Consider the following 8,679-nt stretch of genomic DNA (forward strand, 5'->3'; position numbering starts at 1 on the left):
AAGGGGAAAAGAACCACACCCCTTACAGTGATCTTCCCGGTGGGCTGGGAACATTCCTGTTGGCACTGGTGCCACAGCACACAGACACACCAAAAACCCATGCAATGGGAAGTGTTTCCAGCAATGCATGCACACACCACAATATTGGGCATGGACCTTTTGCGCATCCACAGCTAATGGTCCCAGAGCTAGGAAAGCAGAGCTGTGTGAAAAGGGGAAAATTAACATGCCCCATATAGCCATCCTTTCAGCAGGCTGGGAATGCCGCTACACAGCCCTGTGGCCCAGAACTTCCCTTGAGGGATGGCACGCACTTGTGACATAGCACAGCCTTCCTTCAACAGAGGCCCTAGGAGGGCACAGCTTGGAAAAGGGACCCACGTGGAAGTCCCAAGGACCCTACACCAATACCAAGGAATTGTGGGTCAGTGGCAGAGACAAGCTGTGGTGTGAGTGAACTGAAAGTTTACACTCTTGCAACAGCCTTAAATCTCCAGGAACACCTGGGAGGTTTGATTATTAAAGCCACCCTCCCTCCCTAACTGCTCAGACACATGTCCCACATTCAGGGCAGGCAGCACCAACTACACATGCAAACTTGGTCCACCAATTGCACCCCCGCAAAAATCAGACCCCCATACCCCACAAAGACAAAGTTGGGGAGAACTGGCTTGAGGGGACTAGGTGGCTCACAGATGCCACATGCTATTTAGTTAGAGAAAGTGTACACCACCAAGCTGTAGTTCTGACAAATTAGAGATAAGTCTTTGAAATAGTTTACCTATCCTTAAAGAACACTATCAAGTTAAGCAAATTCCAAGAGGCCAAAAACAACAGAAAATTTTAAGGCATATGAAGAAACCAGACAGTATGGATAACCCAAACCCAAACACCCAAATCAAAAGAGCAGAGGAGACACAGTACTTGGAGCAATTAATCAAAGAATGAAAGACAAACAATGAGGGCATGGTACAGGATATAAAAGACATAAAGAAGACTCGCCATGGCCACGGCGGGATGACTTAGGCGCGGTGGCCACAGTCCCACGTGCAGGTGGGGTCTGAGCCTTCCTCCCACCTGAGGACCAGGGCCCGGGATGCGCTCGCAGTGGCGTGGTGGATGAGGCAGCCGGGAGGCGGGCATGCGTGTGCGGCTGAGAGAAGCTGCCTGGGCCACTGCCGCCGCCTGCTCGTCACCACTGCCACCACCCATGGCTAGGCACTGTAGCTGCCGCCACTGCTGCCGCTGCAACTGCTGACCCAGGCAGCTGGGCTGCAGCTTCCGTCTGCCCACCCCGGCGGGGGCGAGCCTCTCCCACTCCTCCTGTCAACCCCCACCCCAGCCCCAGCCCCAGTCCTCCTCCTGCCCCGCTGCCCGGCACCCCACCCGCTGCCCTGTCCCCACTCCCGGGGGCCGGGGAAGTGGAGGAAGGCGAGAGCCCGAGGAGGAGGAGGGCCGCCGAAGATGGGGAACACTACCCCATGCTGTGTGTCGTCCAGCCCCAAGCTCAGGAGGAATTCCCACTCTCGGCTGGAGTCCTACTGGCCCAACACTGATCTGAGCCGCGAGGACACAGGCTGCAACCTGCAGGACATCAGCAACCGGGAGAACATCGATGATTTGAACATGGAATTCAATCCTTCAGACCATCCTCGGGCTAGCACAATATTCCTCAGTAAATCTCAGACGGACGTGAGAGAAAAGCGCAAGAGTCTCTTCATTAACCATCATCCTCCAGGACAAATATCAAGGAAATACAGCTCCTGCTCCACTATTTTCCTAGATGATAGCACAGTCAGTCAACCAAACCTCAAGTATGCAATTAAACGTGTAGCTCTCGCAATATATTATCACATAAAAAACAGGGACCCAGATGGAAGGATGCTCTTAGATATTTTTGATGAAAACCTTCACCCTCTTTCAAAATCCGAAGTGCCACCAGATTATGACAAACACAACCCAGAGCAGAAACAGATTTACCGGTTTGTTCAGACGCTCTTCAGTGCTGCTCAGCTGACGGCTGAATGTGCCATTGTCACCCTGGTATACCTTGAAAGACTTTTAACATATGCAGAGATAGATATCTGTCCAGCAAACTGGAAGCGAATTGTACTAGGGGCGATTCTGCTGGCCTCCAAAGAGTGGGACGACCATGCGGTCTGGAATGTGGATTACTGCCAGATCCTGAAAGATATCACAGTCGAAGACATGAACGAGCTAGAGCGACAGTTTCTGGAATTGCTCGAATTCAACATCAATGTTCCTTCCAGTGTCTATGCCAAGTATAATTTTGATCTTCGTTCTCTGGCAGAAGCTTTCCCTTGGAGCCCCTTAGCAGGGAGAGAGCTCGCAAACTTGAGGCCATCTCCCGCCTCTGCGAGGACAAGTACAAGGACCTGAGAAGATCCATGAGGAAGCTGTCAGCAAGCGCCAACAATTGACTCTGGCCAGGTGGTCTCCGGCCATCATCTAACAGCAGGTGTCCTCTCCAAAGGACCCGGCCATCCCGCCAGTCTCTCCTGCATTTTGAGAAAAGACAAGACTTGAGGTGGGGTTCTGTTTTTGTTTTTGCTTTTGTTTCTCCCTTTCATTTTCTTTTTTTAATCCTTAGCTCCGTCAGGCTGCCTTGATGATGCCTCCATGCAGCAGGGCTTCGAGGGATGCGAAAGCAGTATTCCGGAAATCCCGTTTCCGGCCTTTCCCCGTTGTCATTAACAGCACTTCCCTGATGGAGGAAACACTGACGCTGCTCCTGAAGGAGGAAACAGAGGAAAAGGAAAGTAGTGTGGAGGCAGGGGAAATGTTTGAATGGCTTTCTGCCGTTTCTTAAGCCCACCGTCTCGACAGTAAGTCAGCACAACAAGAAAAGCAGTAGATAAACCACGTTGGATGAGCATTAAAGAGACCGAGTGGCCATGTTTTATCCTAACCTGTTTGGATCAGTAAGACCGATGTTCCATAGGACTTTTGCATTCCTTCTTGCTGCTTTTTTTTGGGCTTGGGGGATTTTTGTTTGTTTTCATTCTGTTTTGGCTTCGGTCCCACAGAGCAGAGACTGGATGTAGTTTGTACCCTCCATGGCACAGACATCCAAATAAATAGTAATGGTTGTTTCTCTCTGCACTATTCCTGAGAGCTGTCTTCTGAGCTTTCTTTCTCGACAGGTGTGATGCACTTGTTATATTTCTGTACACGTTTATTTTATACGTTTTTTTCCCCTTCAACAATGACAAAATTAACTTGACAGTAGTGCTGAACCAAAAGTATCCCTTTCCTTCTTTTTTCACCCCAAGAAACTTCTAGAACATATGGGTGCTTGTGCTTTCCTGTTTTCTTGCAGCTTTTTTGTTTTCCCTGACTGGAAGTTGCAGTTACAAAATCAGTCAGACTTTGTAGACCGAAGGAAACAATGTACAGCAAACGGTATCATCCGGTTGAGGTATTTTTTCCCAATGTGCTAGAGTGATTGAGTAGGGAGCCGTTTTCTGTACACCCTGCCCAGTTCATTCTTCCATTTTCATGGCCATTGTTGCAAGCAATATTCTTCTTGATTTTTATATGTTTACTTTTAATCAAAGTTAGTCTATTTGTATAAAAGTTTTTAAAAATCTAAAATGAAAAATAAAGGGTGGGTGGGTATTCCAGTGGGAAGATCACTGGATAGCAAAATGTTAATATTTACTGAGGTATTTTTCACAGAATGATTGAATAAAAAAACTCAACTTTCATTTTTCATTGCGGGTGCTTAGAGAAGTTATACAAAGTGCAAACTGTGAAGTTTCTGCTTCATTAATTATTAGTGTACTTTTTCATTTTCTGACTATCCCTGATTTCCTTACAGGCTTGATAAGGATTTTTGATATCAAGTGATATAAAAGGGTTCATGAATATCATATCGAAGAGTAAACTTGATATTGTACAAGAACCTGAGTCATCAAAGTATATAGTGCTTTTTGGTTTTTTGCATACTTTCGTGGGTCACGACGACAGAGTTTTCAGAGTTTTTCCCTTTCTCAAGTATTGCTGATGAGAATGGCAACAGATGGCCTGTGTTTCACCTTATCCATATACGAACTTGGAAAACTTTGGAATCTTCTATTAATAAGCTTGAAGACCCTCAAATCATATGCCTGATCCCCCAAAAAGGCCTTCCCCTCAATGAAGCTTGCCTTGGAAATGGAAGCGACTCAGAAAATTGAAATACCAGTAACATCAAACCAAAATCTCTAGGCAGATGTAAATGAAATTTGTATCATGTATAAACATGACTGTTCAGGCCAGAAATATCATCAAGTTGTCTCTGGCCTAAAATTTCAAAAACAGAATATAAAGTTAATTATCTTTCCATTGTAATTGTGTTGATATACTCTGTTTGAGTACCAAAACCAGTTTCTCTCTTCAAGTAAGAGTTAGATTTAGAACTTTAAATAGAGCTCTAAAAATGTAGAAAATATCACTTTATATTCCCTAATCTATACAGTTTACAAAGGGACATATTTTCTTAGCAGAATATGAATACCTCTCAAGCATAAATTAGTTCCTCTCATTATGTAAAGTCTCTTTATTTTACTGATCCATTTCAGGAAAGAGGTTCTGCTACCTTTCCAGCAGAAATCTTATTTTTATCCATTTTACTTGAAGGAGAGAGATTTGAAATTTGAATTATGTAAATATTTCAATGCATCTGCTATTATTTTGTGGAGTTTATTAAACTACTTAAAAATTGTATAGTCTATTTATCGTACATATGTACATAGTCTGATACATAAAATTCCAAGTGGATTCCGTCAAACCTGGCTCAGTCTTGTTTAGACCATTGCATATCGTTTTAGCCTTGTGCACTGGGCTCTACCTCTGTACAGGAAACTTTTCCACGTTCATTGATTAGTATCGATTCTGTATTAACTTGGTTATGTTTCTTGCACTAAGAATTTTTAAACCTCTGCTGTAAGTGTAGATTTTAGTTTCACTTTTGCAGTATGTATCACTTGACACACAGATAGATACTCTAGGTTTATTTTGTTTTTTTTTCTACATGGTGATGAAGACTTACATTTTGTTCTCTGGTTTCTTCTAAGTTTGCCAAAAAAAAAAAAAGTACAGTACCTATTGATAAATTGTAGTGACTGTAATTTGTTTCCAAAGTGATTCAATACCCTACCATTAAATCTGGATTGCTATTTAGGAAAAAAAAGAAAAAAAGACATGAAGAAGACCCTAGAAGAGCATAAAGAAGAAAGACTAAATAAAAAAAAAATAGGTGATCTTATGGAAATAAAAGAAACTTCAACCAAATTAAAAAGATTCTGGATACTCATAGTACAAGACAAGAGGAAGCTGAGCAATGAATCAGTGACCTTGAGGATGACAGAATGGAAAATGAAAGAACAAAAGAAAGAATGGGGAAAATTTTTTAAAAAATTGAAATGGACCTCAGGGATATGATAAATAATATAAAGCATCCAAATATAAAACTCATTGGTGTCCCAGAAGGGGAAGAGAAGGGTAAAGGTCTAGAAAGAGTGTTCAAAGAAATTGTTGGGGAAAACTTCCCAAACCTTCTACATAACATAAATACACAAAGCATACATGTCCAGGGAACTTCAAATAGAATGAATCCAAATAAACCTACTCTGAGACATACTTTGATCAGACTGTCAAATACTGAAGAGAAGGAGCAAGTTCTGAAAGCAGCAAGAGAAAAACAATTCACCACATACAAAGGAAACAACATAAGACTAAGTAGTGACTACTCAGTGGCCACTGTGGAGGCAAGAAGGCAGTGGCATGACATATTTAAAATTCTGAGAGAGAAAAATTGCCAACCAAGAATTCTTTATCCAGCACAGCTCTCCTTCAAATTTGAGGGAGATCTTAAAGTTTTCACAGAAAACAAATTCTGAGCTTTTGCTAATAGGAGACCTGCCCTACTTGAGATACTAAAGGGAGCCCTCCTGACAGAGAAACAAAGAAAGGAGAGAGAGAGATATGGAGAAATGTTCAGTACTAAAGAGATTCAGTGTTGGTTCATTAAAGAACAATAAGAGAGAGAGGGAAAAAATATATCTGACAAACATAAACCAAAGGATATGGTGGCTGATTCAAGAAATATCTTCACAGTAATAATGTTGAATATAAATGGATTAAACTCCCCAATTAAAAGATACCAATTGGCAGAATGGATCAAAAATATGAACCATCAATATGTTGCATACAGGAGACTCATCTTAGACCCAGGGACACAAAGAAATTGAAAGTGAAAGGATGTAAAAATTATTTCATGCAAGCTACAGCCAAAAGAAAGCAGGAGGAGCAATATTAATCTCAGATAAAATAGACTTTAAATGCAAGGATATTATGAGAGACAAAGAAGGCCACTACATACTAATAAAAGGGGCAATTCAACAAGAAGAAATAACAATCATAAATGTTTATGCACCCAATCAAGTTGCCACAAAACACATGAGATTAACATTGGCAAAACTAAAGGAAGCAACTGATGTTTCCATGATAATTGTGGGAGACTTCAACACATCACTCTCTCCTGTAGATAGATCAACCAGACATAAGACTAACAAGGAAATTGAAAACCTAAACAATCTGATAAATGAACTTGATTTAACACACATATATAGAACATTACATCCCAACTCACCAGGATATACATTCTTCTCTAGTGCTCAAGGAACTTCCTCCAGAAGAGACCATATACTGGGACATAAAACAAGCCTCAATAAATTTAAAAAAATTGAAGTTATTCAAAGCATATTCTTGGATCACAGTGGAATACAATTAGAAGTCAATAACCATTAGAGACTTAGAAAAATCACAAAAATCTGGAGGTTAAAAAACATACTCCTAAACAATCAGTGGGTTGAAGAAGAAATGGCAAGAGGAATTGCTAAATATATGGAAATGAATGAAAATGAGAACACAACATATCAAAACCTATGGGATGCAGCAAAAGTGGTACTGAGGGGGAAATTTATAGCACTAAACACACACATCAAAAAGGAAGAAAGAGCTAAAATCAAAAAACTAATGGAGCAACTGAAGAAGCTAGAAAATGAACAGCAAACTAATCCTAAACCAAGTAGAAGAAAAGAAATAACAAAGATTAAAGCAGAAATAAATGACATGAAGAAAAAAAAAAAACATTGGAGAATAAATAAAACCAAAATTTGGTTCTTTGAGAAGATCAACAAGATTGTCAAACCCCTATCTAGACTGACAAAAGCAAAAGGAAAGAAGACCCATATAAACAAAATAATCAATGAGAAAGGTGACATTACTGTAGATCCTGAAGAAATTAAATTTATAAGAGGATATTATGAACAACTGTACACCAACAAACTAGATAATGTAGAGGAAATGGACAATTTCCTGGAAATATATGAACAACCTAGACTGACCAGAGAAGAAATAGAAGACATCAATGACTGAATCACAAGCAAAGAGATCCAGTCATCAAAAAACTTCCCACAAATAAATGCCCCGGGCCAGATGGCTTCAAAGGGGAATTCTACCAAACTTTCCAAAAAGAACTGACACCAATCTTACTTAAACTCTTTCAAAACATTGAAGAAAATGGAACACCACCTAACACATTTTATGAAGCTATCATCAATCTAATACCAAAACCAGGCAAGGATGCCACAAAAAAGGAAAACAACAGGCCAATCTCCCTAATGAATATAGACGCAAAAATTCTCAGCAAAATACTTACAAATCGAATCCAAAAACACATTAAAAAATTCAGCACCATGACCAAGTGGAGTTAATTCCAGGCATGCAAGGATGGTTCAACATAAGAAAATCAATCAATGTATTACAATACATTAACAAATCAAAAGAGAAAATCAAATCATCATCTCAATAGATGCTGAAAAAGCATTCGATAAAATCCAATGTCCCTTTTTGATAAACACACTTCAAAAGGTAGGAATTGAAGGAATCTTCCTCAATATGATAAAGAGCATATATGAAAAACCCACAGCCGGCATAGTACTCAATGGTGAGGGACTGAAAGCCTTCCCTCTAAGATCAGGAATGAGACAAGGATGCCCGCTGTCACCACTGTCATTCTACATTGCACTAGAAGTGCTAGCCAGAACAGTCCAGCAAGGCAAAGATATAAAAGGCATCCAAATTGGATAGGAATAAGTAAAACAGTCATTATTTGCAGATGATATGATCTTATATGTGGAAAACCCTGAGAAGTCGACGATACAGATACTAGAGCTAATAAACAAATATAGCAAAGTAGTGGGATACAAGATTAATTCACATAAGTCAGTAATGTTTTTATACACTAGAAATGATACCAAGAAAAAGATACCATTTTCAATAGCAACTAAAAAAATCAAGTACCTAGGAATAAGCTTAACCAAAGATGTAAAAGACCTATACAAAGAAAACTACATAACTCTACTAAAAGAAATAGAAGGGGACCTTAAAAGATGGAAAAATACTCCATGTTCATGGATAGGAAGGCTAAATGTCATTAAGATGTCAATTCAAACTTATCTACAGATTCAATGCAATCCCAATCAAAATTCCAACAACCTACTTTGCATACTTGGAAAAGCTAGATATCAAATTTATTTGGAAAGGGAAGATGCCTTGAAATGCTAAAAACACTCTAAAAAAGAAAAACGAAGTGGGAGGACTTAACACTCC

At 40.2% G+C, this 8,679-nt stretch overlaps 1 pseudogene; it reads left to right on the forward strand.

Annotated features, from left to right (window-relative positions):
* Positions 1 to 1,464: 1,464 nt before the first annotated feature.
* On the forward strand, positions 1,465 to 2,473 carry LOC119540116 (annotated as a pseudogene).
* Positions 2,474 to 8,679: the final 6,206 nt, after the last annotated feature.

The sequence above is a fragment of the Choloepus didactylus genome, chromosome 7 (assembly GCF_015220235.1).
Source record: "Choloepus didactylus isolate mChoDid1 chromosome 7, mChoDid1.pri, whole genome shotgun sequence".
NCBI lineage: Eukaryota > Metazoa > Chordata > Mammalia > Pilosa > Megalonychidae > Choloepus > Choloepus didactylus.